The sequence below is a fragment of the Chiloscyllium plagiosum genome, unplaced genomic scaffold (genome assembly GCF_037043375.1).
Source record: "Chiloscyllium plagiosum isolate Xiang-an unplaced genomic scaffold, Cpla_swu_hap1 HiC_scaffold_40, whole genome shotgun sequence".
Classification (NCBI taxonomy): domain Eukaryota; kingdom Metazoa; phylum Chordata; class Chondrichthyes; order Orectolobiformes; family Hemiscylliidae; genus Chiloscyllium; species Chiloscyllium plagiosum.
Window position 1 is genome coordinate 43,847,964 of NW_028270178.1, and position 15,369 is coordinate 43,863,332.

Genomic DNA, 15,369 nt, shown 5'->3' on the forward strand with positions numbered 1-15,369 from the left:
GTCGGGAGAGGAGGCAAGAAACAATGTCTGGACAAAAAAAGGTATGGATGAAAGACACTGTTTCAATGATCATCGGGGACTTCAATATGCGGGTGGACTCGGAAATATCCGTTTGATATTCGATACGATCAAAAAAGAAATAATTTGTGGAATGAATGCAAGACATTTTTTGGACTTGTGGAAGAGTAAACCCATGAAGAGATAATTCTGGATTTTGTCATCAATAATGAGGCAGAATTGTTGAGGGAGTTGAAGGTGGAGGACCCTCTTGTGGCATTGAACATAATAAGATCAATGACATCCTGCATTTTGAGAAGGAGAAGCTGGAATCAAGTTTAATACTACTATTGAAAGAAAGAACACCAAAGACATGACGAAGGATCTGATCAGAATTGATTGGAGGGAGAACTTAGCAAGGAAGATGTTAGATTCGTAAAATCTGAGGTTGCAGGGGCCAATTCTGGAAGTACAACCGAAATTCATCACAAGGATTCAGATACATACTGGGATAATCACTCAGTCTACCCTGACCATCAAGTCAATCTGTGGTTCAGTGATGAGCGTGGCTGAACATGCCAGGGTTGGAACTATGTGTATTTCAACCTGATGACAATCAGCTAAAGGTACCGCATATGACTACCTACATTCCAAACAGCACAGCTAATGTCTGACGGAGACCGAAAAATAATCCCAAAATCAACAGGTCAGGTCGATGCTCTGCAGTCCTGCCACATCAAATCATAAATGGTGGACTGTGAAGCAACTTACGGGAGGATAGGGCTCGACACTTGGTCCCATCCGAAATAATGGAACAGCCCTGTACATTAGTGTAAACGTCAAGAATATAGTACCTCTAACATCCTCAGCCAAAAGAGTTGAATCAATGCTCACCTCACCGTGTACAAAATTACAGATGCTGGCCTTCAACAAAATCGATATACTGTCCCTGACAAGAAGTAGCAGATAAACACAGTAGATACGACAAATTCAATGGGTCCTGACATCATTCTTGCAATAGGACTGAAAACGTCTGATGCACAACAAGTTGTGTCCCTGGGGAAGTTGTTCCATTCCAGCTCCAAAGCGAACGTTGGCCTGGCAATATGGACAACTATTCAGTTATATCCAGTCCCCTGAGAGGAAAAAGACTACAATCTGAACCAATCTGTTAAAGGCCTTTCTGAAATACGATATAAAGAAGCTTCTCAAATAAACATTAATTTTCTTTGACATCCCTCTGAAACTGTCAAGCTGACTGTCCTCTACGTCTGAAAATAGAAAGCGAAATTATTTTTTCTTATTTTATACAATAACTTCCATAACACTGATCTGTTACTCACAGAGCTTTCCTTCCATGGTCTCTCTTTTTCACCATCCTTGTACAGTGGAACCACATTTGCTCTTCTCTAGTATTCTGGCCCCTCTCCTGTGGCCAGGTTCTGCGTACAAATTTGAATCAGGGCCTTTCGTCTCTCTCATAGCATCCTGTGATACAACTCTTCCGGACCTGGAGATTTGGCCAATTTTAAAACTGCCAAAATTATCAGTCACTGCTGGAATCTTGTATTCATCTGCTCAAGACCTTCATAGTGCATAATTTCAAATTTGAGACGTACACCCTCCTTCTCCCATTTAACAATTAATGCGGAATGTTGACTCATCACAGCATCACAGCTCCAGGGACATTGGTTCAAATACAGAAATGGGAGAGAATTAAGACTTTAAACATTCTCCTTGTTTCTCCGTGAATATAAACCGGATGCTTCAGTTTCCTGCTAGAAACTAAAGATCGTAGTTCCTGTGAATTATCCATGCTATATTTCCATAGTGTGCAGGTTATGTGGATTAGCCATTAGAAATGCAAGTTAATTCTGATGAGTTAGGTTTGGGCTGGGTGCTGTTCAGAGAGTCGATGCAGAGTCTATGGACCAAATGGCCTGCTGCCATACTGTCGGAATTCTAAGATGAAAGCAAATGCGAAGGTGCATTCAAGCATTGTTGCTCTGATTTCTAATGGGACTAAATTGTTCACTGGTTATTCTGTTCTGCTTGACAAACTTGTAGAATATTGGGTATCCTTCGGTATCTTGCCTGTCAATACTGCTCCATGCCCAGCGTTCCTGAATCCCGTCTGAGCGAACTGTGTAAGTTTCACTGAATTTACCTCTCATTCTTTGAAACTATGGAGAACACATGCTGAGTTTTCTTAACATATAATCTTGCCATTTGATGGATTAAACTGGAGAACACCCTTTGCATTTCCTCTGTTGCTTTTTCGAATTGGCAGATCAAAACTGCACAAGATACTCCAGGTGCAGTACTCCAACACGCCATACAATATGTGCAGGACGTATTTTATTCTGTGTTCTGATTCATTTTAAATGAAGTTCAACATTACTTCTACCTTTCTTTTGCGAATTTGATTTACTGACTCACTGTATGAGTTCGGAAAGAATTTTCTGGTGTATCCAACTCCATTAATCCTCCATTGCCTACGCCTGCAAGAAATATCACACAGCAATATGAGGAAAAGTTTGCCAATTCTATTTTTTCTTGCTGCATAATTATTCCTTATCATTTTGCCGTTATTTTCTTATTGTCCAATATCTCAGTATTTACAATAGATTCCATCGGATTCTCTACTGCGGATGTCAAGTTATTTGATCTGTCGTTCCCCACTCTCCCTCTTTGTTCCCCTCCACAATTGTTGTTTGTAATCATTCATAACATTTCAATGATCCAGAGTGATGTCCTGCCTTTGCAGATTGTGCAGGGAAAATGCCACAATGATCATCAATAGAATCAACATGTCTCTTGTTTTTTTTCCCACCGAAATTCTGTACTGAAGTACATTTGACCCGTGAAATGTTTAATCCAACTATGGTTTCTAATATCACTTTGTATCTGTTATGAATGCTTTTAAACTGTAGTTACACAAGTCCACTGTTACTTAATATTTCTGGGAGATTTTCTGGAAGCTTCTCCATAAATAAACACAAAGTAACTGTTTAGTTTTGCTGTAACCATTCCCTGTTCTTTAAAATAAACGATTCCGTCCGTACATGCACTGTTAACATTTCACCTTGCTTGCATTTTCCTTTCAAATGCTAGAAGGTGTTTGTCGGCAGTCTTAAAATGTTTCATTAGTGTTATCTTGTGCTTGCCTTTCGATTTGCTTGCCATTTTCCTGGTCTTCTTTACTAAGTCCAAAATGTCTCAGAATGTATGGCTTGCCACTTTATCTGACATACTATATACTGCTTTATTTGATCTAAAGCAATTTTAACTTACTTTGTTTACATTCATTTAATCATCTTTTGTTTTTATTGTTTGCTTCTTGAAGGGATAATATATATTGTACAACCACGGTGTATCTAACAATAATAGATCTTGCCTCTCTTCAATTTAATATTTTTTTTTCATTTGCTTTCCCAATTCGATAAAGCGAGCTTGTTCTTTATGGGTTGCATGACGAGGGCTATTAACCGGAAATTGAAACCAAAAGCAAACCTGTTTTGCAATTAGACGTCAGAAAAATTCAATATGCTCTGTTCACTACCTCCAAAAGGGTCCTTCACATTAAAGTTTGCAATGTGTTAGTCGGATCTCATAACTATTAATTTCAAAACAGCCAGCTCTCCAGATCAGTGTTTAAGCAATCTGTAAAAACATCACATCTCATATAGCTCATAACATCCATTTTCCCAGGTTTATCATTTTACTGAGGTTAGCACAGTTTAAATGCACTTTGAATTTGTCAGTTGTTACTGCAGGATGCGCACACTTGTTTATACAATTTCCGATTTTGTAAAATGCCCAACATTTCTATTAAATCCGTAAGAACTTCGAATGCTGTAAATCAGAAACCAAAACAAAAGTTGCTGGAGAAGGTCACAGTTCTTGCAGCACCCATGAAGAGAACTCAGAGTTAATAAATCGTGTCCTGTAACACTACGTCAGAACTCTTCCAAAAATTTACACTGCCCATTAGACTTTGATATATAAATTCTTTCTCTTTTTTTGTTTCTCTTTGATGTTTCTAAGCTCCACCTTACCAAATTCTGTGAAATCTGAGCGACATGGGTTCGAGGGATTTAAACGAGATGTTTATGTCTGCCTTTCTCCATGTTGAGATCATCTCAATACATGTTATCTGATCTTCACAAGCAAATTTGTGACATCTTCGCCAGATTTCCTTTTTTGCTGGTGGAGTAAAAACGGCAATGATCTTTCAGCAATGTTGTGCATTTCTCCAGACAAGTGAGACCTGCGCTAACCTAGGTGGGAACATTACAGCAGGTTGGCAAAGTGTAGCTGCTGATGCCCAGGTTCTGAGTGAGATCACATCCGGAGTAACATGTACAGATTTAGTTTCCTCACTGAAGAAAGGTTAGTGTTACTTTGGAAGCAGCTCAAATATGGTTCCCTCAAATGATTTCTGCCATGAAAGCGTTACCTTATAAGGAAAGGATAATCAGAATGATCCAATAACAATTGGATTTTCCAAAAATGAAAGATGATTTTTTTTTTGGAACGAGTCAGCAAGAATAGTCAATTACAGCAATAATAGAGGAACCCATTCGTTTTCTCCAGCGTGTTACACAGGAACTGAAGGATATTCAGGCCTTCGACTCTTTTACATCGAACAGGATGAGTAATTTCTTCTCCTGGGAGAAAGTGAGGTCTGCAGATGCTGGAGATCAAAGTTGAAACTTTATTGCTGGAACAGCACAGCAGGTCAGGCAGCATCCAGGGAACAGGAGATTCGACGTTTCGGGCACAGGCCGAAGAAGGGCCTGTGCCCGAAACGTCGAATCTCCTGTTCCCTGAATGCTGCCTGACCTGCTGTGCTGTTCCAGCAATAAAGTTTCAACTAATTTCTTCTCCTGGCCACTTATAGCCAGTAACAAGATGAGGCCAATCCGTCCCTCTGCCCTGTAACACTCCACCCAGAGTAGGCCAAGCAGCACCAGTAACATTTTACACAACAACAGGATCAGTTCACTCAGCCTCCTCAAGTCTGTAACACAGGAAAGGGAAGAAGCTACAAATGACTGCAGAATGGTATAATGGATTCAGATAAAGCCATTCAGGCCAGTGAGCATTTTGCACGAGAGGTGGAGAGAATAGGAAACTAATTATGGCATGTAAAGGGAAAAAAGAGGCAGTTTAGGCACGTCGCTGTTGTATGGGAACAGGATAAATTAATTGCTCTCTCAATCACATTTCAGGGATGCAGGAGTTAAATATTCAATGTCTGGAACCTTATTTCGACGAATGTAAAGAGGCGGCTCAGCCACTCAACCTGTTACATAGCACCAGAAAGATTCCATAAGCCCTGCAATTTCTTACATATCAACAGGAGAACGACAAGAAGATCTTGAACCTCTTACTGAGGAACAGAAACAGGATATTTAGGCCACTGAGTCTGTAATGTTGGAACACCAGGAAGACTTTCAGATCATCGAGTGTGTAAACCGGGATCAGAATTTGTTTGTGCAGTCTCTCCTGCCTCTTACAGTCAGGAGCCGATCTTTTAAAGTCTTGTGGCCTTTAGACTGGAATAAACTAGGTATGCAGACGTTATCAAAAGGGGAAAACTGAGAATAATCATATTCACTTGGAAATAAAAATTAGTGAGCAAACGACTGATATTTAAGGAAAATTCTTAAATTCTATTATCAAAGAATTAAGTATACGAGATTTGGTAATTCAAATTACAATCCATCGGCATCAGCATGGTTCCCTGAAGGATAAATCGTTTTTGAATTTTGGACTCGACGTCTTTCAATATGTGTCAAACAAAGCAAATAATGTGGAATCTGGACATGTAAAGTAAGAGCACATGGATTTAGAGTAATTCACTCGCTTTGAAAGAGGATTGATGACAACAAATGGACAAGATGAATAATTAAGTTGTTTTCTGATCAACAAGTGTTGGGGTGCCATGGCTTTCTGTTCAGAGGTCGAATGGTTTGCAATCATTGCTACTTAATGGAGAATAGGATAGCAAACAATATCACCACATTTTCAGCTGTCACTAAAGTAGTTGGAAAATTATTTTGTAATGAGATATTGCAATGTATGAATCACGGCTTTGTTGATTACGCTAACATTTAGCAGGTGAAATTATGATTTTATTCATTTTCTTCAGCAGAATAGAGAGACAACGTATTATTTAAATGGAGGGAAACTTCATAGTCCTTAGGTGCAGAACAATCTATTATCATCATATGCTGTTACACCGGATACTGAGAAGGGCAAGTGAAATTTCACTTATTATTTCGAAAAGAATAGAGTCTATAAGTAGGCAAGAGTTGCTGTAACTAAGCATGGCATTAGTGAGACCACAACTGGAGTACTGAGCTCGGCTTTGATGACCTGACTGCCAGAGGGATGTACTGCAAGTTCATTTGAAGCAGTTCAGAAGAGATTCTCCTGACTATTACCAGAGATGAGGAGTCAGTCTTATGAAAAGTGATTGAGCGGTTCAGTCTGATATTCATTGATGAGGGGAAGAATGATAGAAGATCTCAGTGAGGTCTGTAAGGTGCTGAAGATGATTGACAATGTAGTTGTAGACATTTCCACCTGTGGGGCAATCTAAAACAACAAGTTTTAATACAGGACAGGACAGATTTAAACCGGGGTGATGAGAAATTCCTTCTCTCAATTGTTTTTCAATCTGTTTGATTCATGACAGCAGATTGCAATGGATGCAGGGATTATGCAGCGAATGAAGGGCAGGGAAATGGAATTGAGATAGGGTTGACATCAATCATGATTGTTAAAAATGACGGAACAAGCTCCAGGGGCTGAATTTCCGAACGATGTCCCTGGTTTTATTCTACCCTTTAAATTTGCAGAACAGGAATGGAGGAGGACTGCTTATCAAACAGCAAGAAAACACTGGAATAAATTAGTCATAATCATTTTGGTAGCACGTAGCCAGGGGAGTGTAATAGTGCCCAGTGCTGGGTTCTCAGCTATGGACAATCTATATCAGTTTTTTGGAGGCATGTGACAAATGTACTGTACCTACGTTTGGAGATGATACTAAGGTAAGCAAGAAATTAAATTATCAATAGAAGGTAGAAAGACTGTAAATGGGAATAAACTGATAACACCAATGGATAATCGTTTCGCAGGTGGGATATAACGTGTTCCATGAGCTTCAAACTTTTTTAGAAAGAACGTTAATTCAATGTACTTCGTGGAATAGCGTATATGTGAGGATTCACTCTGACCCGTTAAGACAACGGGAACGGTGTTCCATGTCCCTGATGATCTGCTCCCTGATGTTCACAGTAACTCCATTGCTGTCATGAATCACGGAATATCTTGATGTTGTTGTTGGCGGTGGAGACTAGTGAGGCCGAGGATATTTTTAACCGTGTATCAAGGAGATGAAGTCAATCCGAAGCATCATACTTTATTGCTACGTGGAGACCCGAAGATGCTCCTGAATGATGAGGCTGTGGTTGCTGCAAGGACAATAGGTATTCACAATCGTTATGTACTGTGAATTTTCATAGTGCAACATTCTTTGCGAGAGAAATCCTCCAATTCCCTCAACTCTCCCCATTGATATAGGGACCTGGTAGAGCCATGTATACCATTGGGAACCCAAACATACTGAGAAAGCAAGGTTTAAACCGGAAAGTTTGGGAGAAGGTTTGTAGCTCGGGTGCTCGTTGTGGTTCTGTTCGCCGAGCTGGAAATTTTTGTTGCAAACGTTTCATCCCCTGTCTAGTTGACATCCTCAGTGCTTGGGAGCCTTCTGTGAAGCGCTTCTGTGGTGTTTCCTCCGGCATTTATAGTGGCCTGTCCCTGCCGCTTCCGGTTGTCAGTTTCAGCTGTCCGCTGTAGTGGCTGGTATATTGGGTCCAGGTCGATGTGTTTGTTGATGGAGTTTGTGGATGAGCGCCATGCTTCCAGGAATTCCCTGGCTGTTCTTTGTTTGGCTTGCCCTGTAATGGTAGTGTTGTCCCATTAGAATTCATGTTGCTTGTCGTCTGCGTATGTGGCTATTAAGGATAGCTGGCCGTGTCGTTTCTTGGCTAGTTGATGTTCATGGATGCGGACCGTTAGCTGTCTTCCTGTTTGTCCTATATCGTGTTTTGTGCAGTCCTTGCATGGGATTTTGTACACTACATTAGTTTTGCTCATGCTGGGTATCGGGTCCTTCGTTCTGGTGAGTTGTTGTCTGAGTGTGGCTGTTGGTTTGTGTGCTGTTATAAGTCGTAGTGTTCGCAGTAGTCTGGCTGTCAGTTCTGAAATGCTCCTGATGTATGGTAGTGTGGCTAGTCCTTTGGGTTGCCGCATATCCTCATTCCGTTGTCTTTTTCTTAGGCATCTGTTGATGAAATAGCGCGGGAATCCCTTTTTGGCGAATACCTTGTAGAGGTGTTCCTCTTCCTCTTTTTGCAGTTCTGGTGTGCTGCAGTGTGTTGTGGCCCTTTTGAATGGTATCTTGATGCAACTTCGTTTGTGTGTTGGGTGGTTGCTTTCATAGTTCAGGACTTGGTCTGTGTGTGTGGCTTTCCTGTCTCCCTTTGTGGTGAATTCTCCGTTCGGTGTTCTCTGCACCATCACGTCTAGGAATAGGAGTTGGTCATCCTTTTCTTCTTCTCTCGTGAATCGGATTTCTATGAGTGTGGCGTTGATGATCCGGTGTGTTTTCTCTATTTCTGTGTTTTTAATGATTACAAAGGTGTCATCAACTTATCTGACCCAGAGTTTGGGTTGAATTTATGGTAAGACTGTTTGTTCTAACCTTTGCATTACTGCTTCTGCAATGAGTCCAGAGATCGGTGAGCCCATGGGTGTCCCGTTGACTTGTTCGTATATCTGGTTGTTGAATGTGAAGTGTGTTGTGAGGCACAAGTCCAGTAGTTTAAGTATGCCGTCTTTGATCCGACCAGCGGATCCAGACAATCTATACAATCAACACAGGAATTCTAGGACATCATCAGAAATATACACATAGACAAGGAAGAAACTATGGTCTCATTCGACGTAACGGCACTGTTCACCTCTATTGACAAAACCCGAGCCAGACAAACAATAGCCAACCTGCTGGACATACAGAACAGACAACAGGACGTTGAACCTATCAACAAAGACGGCATACTTAAACGACTGGACTTGTGCCTCACAACACACTTCACATTCAACAACCAGATATACGAACAAATCAACGGAACACCCATGGGCTCACCGATCTCTGGACTCAAAGCAGAAGCAGTAATGCAAAGGTTACAACGAACAGTCTTACCACAAGTTCAACCCAAACTCAGGGTCAGATATGTTGATGACACCTTTGTAATCATTAAAAACACAGAAATAGAGAAAACACACCGGATCATGAACGTCACACTCACAGAAATCCGATTCACGAGAGAAGAAGAAAAGGATAACCAACTCCCATTCCTAGACGTGATGGTACAGAGAACACCGAACGGAGAATTCACCACAAAGGTAGACAGGAAAGCCACACACACAGACCAAGTCCTGAACTATGAAAGCAACCACCCCAACAAACACAAACGAAGTTGCAGCAGGACACTATTCAAAAGGGCCACAACACACTGCAGCACACCAGAACTGCAAAAAGAGGAAGAGGAACACCTATACAAGGTATTCGCCAAAAAGGGATTCCCGCGCTATTTCATCAACAGATGCCTAAGAGAAAGACAACGGAACGAGGATATGCGGCAACCCAAATGACTAGCCACACTACCATACATCAGGAGCACTTCAGAACTGACAGCCAGACTACTGCGAACACTACGACTTATAACAGCACACAAACCAACAGCCACACTCAGACAACAACTCACCAGAACGAAGGACCCGATACCCAGCATGAGCAAAACTAATGTAGTGTACAAAATCCCATGCAAGGACTGCACAAAACACAATATAGGACAAACAGGAAGACAGCGAATGGTCCGCATCCATGAACATCAACTAGACACGAAACGACACGACCAGCTATCCTGAATAGCCACACACGCAGACGATAAGCAACATGAGTTCGACTGGGACAACACTACCATTATAGGGCAAGCTAAACAAAGAACAGCCAGGGAATTCCTAGAAGCATGGAGCTCATCCACAAACTCCATCAACAAACACATCGACCTGGACCCAATATACCGGCCACTACAGCAGACAGCTGAAACTGACAAACAGAAGCGGCAGGGACAGGCCACTAGAGATGCCAGAGGAAACACCACAGAAGCGCTTCACAGGAGGCTCCCAAGCACTGAGGATGTCACCTAGACAGGGGATGAAACGTTTGCAACAAGAATTTCCAGCTCGGCGAACAGAACCTCAACATTAAACCGGAAGCTCCCGACTGAGGGAGAAAACAACGTATTCACCTCATCCAACATATATCCAGTGTCACCAAATGGTAAAATGGATGTGACACCCACTCCTGCATAGAAAGCTATATATTCCGGAAGCTGAATGAAACGGTGACCCTAACAGCCAATGGCAGCACTGCCCTACCCCTGAGTGAAGCTGAAGGTGGTTTTGACGGAGGTGACAGCGCTCTGTGATCAGTCCGTTGTTCAATCAGGATCCCCACACACTCTGTTCCGGAGTTAAGTGTCGCTTGGATGGCTGTTCTTGGGAAACTCGGTGTGGATACGGCAGATCCCTTTCCCCAGACACACTCACTCCGTGGGTTCAGAGTTTGTCCTCTCTGCAGCCTCTGCTCCATTTTCTGTACACATTGCGGTCCCAGAGGCTGTAACTCCAGTTCCCAAGCTCCATCCAGAATCTGGTCATCAATGGGAAGAGATTTTGGTGTGCAGGAATGGAGGTAGGAGTGTGAACAGATAATTGCCATCATTTAGGCAGAGTTTCATAGTTCAGGTTTGAAATAACAGCAGGAATGATCCAGTGAAGTATGTTCTGAAGATATTAGTCGTTAAAATTAGAAATGATCAGGGTATGGCATTAAGAATCAACTCATGGAAAAGCGATCACCACAGTTGTGATTTGTCAGTTTCAGTCTCAGAAATTGGCAAGGGATGAGTTGGAATCAGAGGAAGCAAATGGAGTTCGTAACTAGAACAAAAGGCATAGACCACATGATCCAAAAAAAGTACACAAATAGGGCAATGAGATGTGCATCAAGATTCCCTGATGAAGCTGCTTTGGTCAACAAAGAGACCACTAAGGACATTGCCAGAAGCAAACAGGGTGGGTAAGATTCAACAGGTTCACTGATGCATATTAGCAATAGCTTTTGGGGTGGATATCTGGTTTCAGAATTTCAGCAGGAACAATAACAATGTCAAGGATTGTAGAGTAAATGAAAAGAACAGTAAGCCTCATTCTTTATTTTTAGTCACAAAAACTGAACATTTAGACTTACCACGGACACCAACGATTGCCAGGAGAGGATAATAAAAGTTTTGAATAATAGAAAGTGCAAATACGATTCTCCGTGATAATGGCATCTCATCGTAATATGTGGAAAGATACCAAACATACCAGGAGAAACTCCGATCGATTGTTCTAACATTCCTGTCTATTGTTCTCAGATCCTCATACATTGTTGCAACATTCCAGTCTATGGTTCTCATATTCTGATCCATTGTTGGAACAGTCTAGTATAATGTTATCAGATTCTGATCTCCTCCATCTCTCTCTGGAACTTCTGCTTCCTGTTAGTGCTGTCGGTGATGCTCCCACTCATACTATGGGATAGCACATAGAATGGGAACCATTTATCAGGAAAAGATGAAAACCCTCCACTGCGATAATTAAAGCTCATGGAGACTAATATTAATCACTGTCATTTAACAAACAGGTTCAGTTAACATCACTTTTCATATCACAATAAATGCGAATAATTTCTCGTTCATTAGATCATTGAATATATTTAAGACTAAGATCGATATGTTCTTGAGCATCAAGGGTGTTAGGAACAAAGAAGGGGCATGGGAATGATAAACCTATCAGACATGATTGAATGGTGGTTCAGACACGATGGGCTGAATGGTCTAATCTATCCTCCTCGGTCTTATGGTCTTGTTATGGTCTTATGGTCTATTGAATGGAGGAGGATTGCTGACAGATCGACCATATATTCTTCTATATTTTGTAATTTTTCTTCCGTGAATGCGTCCGACGCTGTTTGTAAAAGAGGACAGTAGTAAAATAACAAGCAATACTGTTGTGTAGGTTTCCAGAGATGACGAAGCAGGGTAGCAATTTTCTTTGCCCATTGACATTTTGTACGCGGCTCCTATTTTTCAGTGCTCTGTTATTAAATCCGTTCATAATCTTGAGACATTATTCATAAAATTGAGACTGTTGTTCAGGAAGCGGCAGGAGAAACAATTTTGATCCCATGTGCCTGTAAGGCAGAGATAGGACGAAGACATACGCTAGACTGCACCGATTACCACTGTAAGTGTTGGAAAGCAGGATGGTATGCACATTGCTCAAACAGAATGATTCAAAACATGGAGAGTTACTGCGTCTCTACAAGGTCTTATTAAGACGACATCTGGAGTACAATGTGTTGTTTGTGTCCTTGGACCTGGAGAAGGGAGGGTTCTCCATCAGATATATTTCAATGTAACCCACTGGCTGTTGCGTCACTTGAAGCCTTGAGCATGTGACAAAGGGAAATTACGAGGTCATTCACCCTCAGGAGTCAAGTTAGACAGGAAAGAAAGGAACACATCCAGTCCATTGAGGATTTTGCACAGGAACGAAAAGGAATATTCAAATTCTGAAGTCTATTAAATGGCCACAGGAGGAGACGACTGAGCCGTTTTAGCATCCAGCACAGAACCAGTTATTGGCATTCACCTGTTCAAAGATTTTGCAGTGAAACAGGAAAAGGTTATTCAGCCTTTTCCAAAATTCACTCATTGGGGCTGTTGCCCTCAATGTGGTATCCTCTGCAGTGGCGAAACAGGACGCCAACTTGCGGAAAGTTTTAGAGAACACCTCTGGGATATACGAACGACAAAAATACCCACGACGTTGTGACAGAACACTGCAACTCTCCCTCCCACTTCGCCAAGGACATGCTAGTCCTGGGCCTGCTCTCCAGCCAAATTCACGCCATCTCCATCTGACACCTGGAGGTCCCTTTGTCATGGGACCCTCAAACCCTCCAAGCCCAGAAACCAAGGCTCGTGCCTGGCTAACACCTAAAGAAACAATTTTTGGGTCCAGGTTATGGAGAAATTAGTTGAAGAAATAATGACGCTGTCAGAATTCGTAATCTGTTCTCATCATGTGGGAAACGTGCCACCACTAGAAATGGCCTCCCATCTCCATCTGCAATTTTGCACCACTGACTCCATTCAATCCGTAAAATGAAACATTTAGTACAACAACCACACTGTTCCTGATGCACATTCAAAGAATATATGCGCAAGACTGTTGAATAATAGGTTTTGACTTGCTTGTCTATTTAAAGCTGAGGAGCCAGTGAATCCTGGCACAAGCTTTGTAAGACAACAAGAAGATAAAAAGCGGAGCTTCAGAAAAAGAGCATGTGTTGGATTTAATGTTCTGAATGTGTGGATTCTGGAGATGTGTCTGTAGAACTGTCCAAATAAATGGTGCTATTTTTAAATTGAACCTCAGACCCTACTCTGTTGTTACATTTCCTCAAATGCCACATCCGTCACCGCCACGCTCACACCGCCACCGTCACGTTCACTCTCCTATTCACTTCACTACCGGTACGCTCAACTTCCCGGACAATCCCCCACCATCATGGTTACTCCGCTGCACACGACCCTAAAGTTACACACACTCCCTCTCACAGTCCCTCAACATCACTCTCACTTCCCTGCACACTCCCTGACAAAGATGGACTTGCCCCTACAGACTTCCCACTGCTTTGCTCCCTGCCTTTCACAATAACCCAGTTTCATGCTCAATCCCATGCACACTATTCCACCGTCATGCTCACTGCTCCGCATGCTCCCCCACCATCATGCACATTTCTCCACTCTGTCCCACACCACCATGCGCCTTCCCACGCCCACATCTTCACTCTCAGCCGCAATGCCCCACTCTATCTTCACTCTGACACACTGACCCCTGCATAATTCTCCACTGTTACACTTACCCCCGGGCACACTCCTTCAATGTCACATTCGTAACCCTGCACACTCCCACAAAGCCATGCTCACTCACCCGAACATTATCCCACCTTCATACTCAAAATCTTCACACTTCCCCACTGCCAACACTACACCCTCGCACACTCCCCCACCGTCACACTCAACGCAATCAATTTCCCACTATCTGACTTACTGTCGTGCACACTCCCCCACCTGTATTCTCATTCACCCACAAGTACCCCCACTCCACAGAATAGTCCACAACTGCCACGCCCACTCACACAAACGTCTCCACTGCCAAACTCACTATCACACACGCCGCCTACAACACACTCAGTCGTCTGCACAATTTCACAATCGTCATGCTCACACTTCCCCGCCATCAAGCTCACGCCCCCGCACTCTCACCCACCAGCACACTCAACTCGCGCATATTCCCTTTCCATCACACTCGCTTCTCACCAATTCTCACACCTCGGCCACCACCACCATCAAACTCAGTCAACCACACAATTCCCCCCCATTGAGCTCTCTCTCCTGCATCCTCCCCCACCATCAAACTCAGTCAACCACACAATTCCCCCCCATTGAGCTCTCTCTCCTGCATCCTCCCCCACCATCAAACTCAGTCAACCACACAATTCCCCCCCATTGAGCTCTCTCTCCTGCATCCTCCCCCACCATCAAACTCAGTCAACCACACAATTCCCCCCCATTGAGCTCTCTCTCCTGCATCCTCCCCCACCATCAAACTCAGTCAACCACACAATTCCCCCCCATTGAGCTCTCTCTCCTGCATCCTCCCCCACCATCAAACTCAGTCAACCACACAATTCCCCCCCCATTGAGCTCTCTCTCCTGCATCCTCCCCCACCATCAAACTCAGTCAACCACACAATTCCCCCCCATTGAGCTCTCTCTCCTGCATCCTCCCCCACCACCAAGCTCACGCACACACCCACTCTCCCACCAGCACACGAATCTTGTGTACAATCCCTTTCCCCAACACTGTCTTCCTGCACACCATTCCACCACCACACTCAATCCCCCGGCATAGTCCCCCATTGTCAAGTTTACTCAGTCTCACACATACCTACTACTAATGCTCACACCCCTGCACAATCCCGCACCGCACACTCAACCCCTGAAAACTCCTCCATAGTCAACGTCACTTCCGCACGATCATGGTCAGTCCCTAACACAGTCCCCCAGTGACCCGCTCCACCACCATCACCCCCACATTCCTGCACCCATT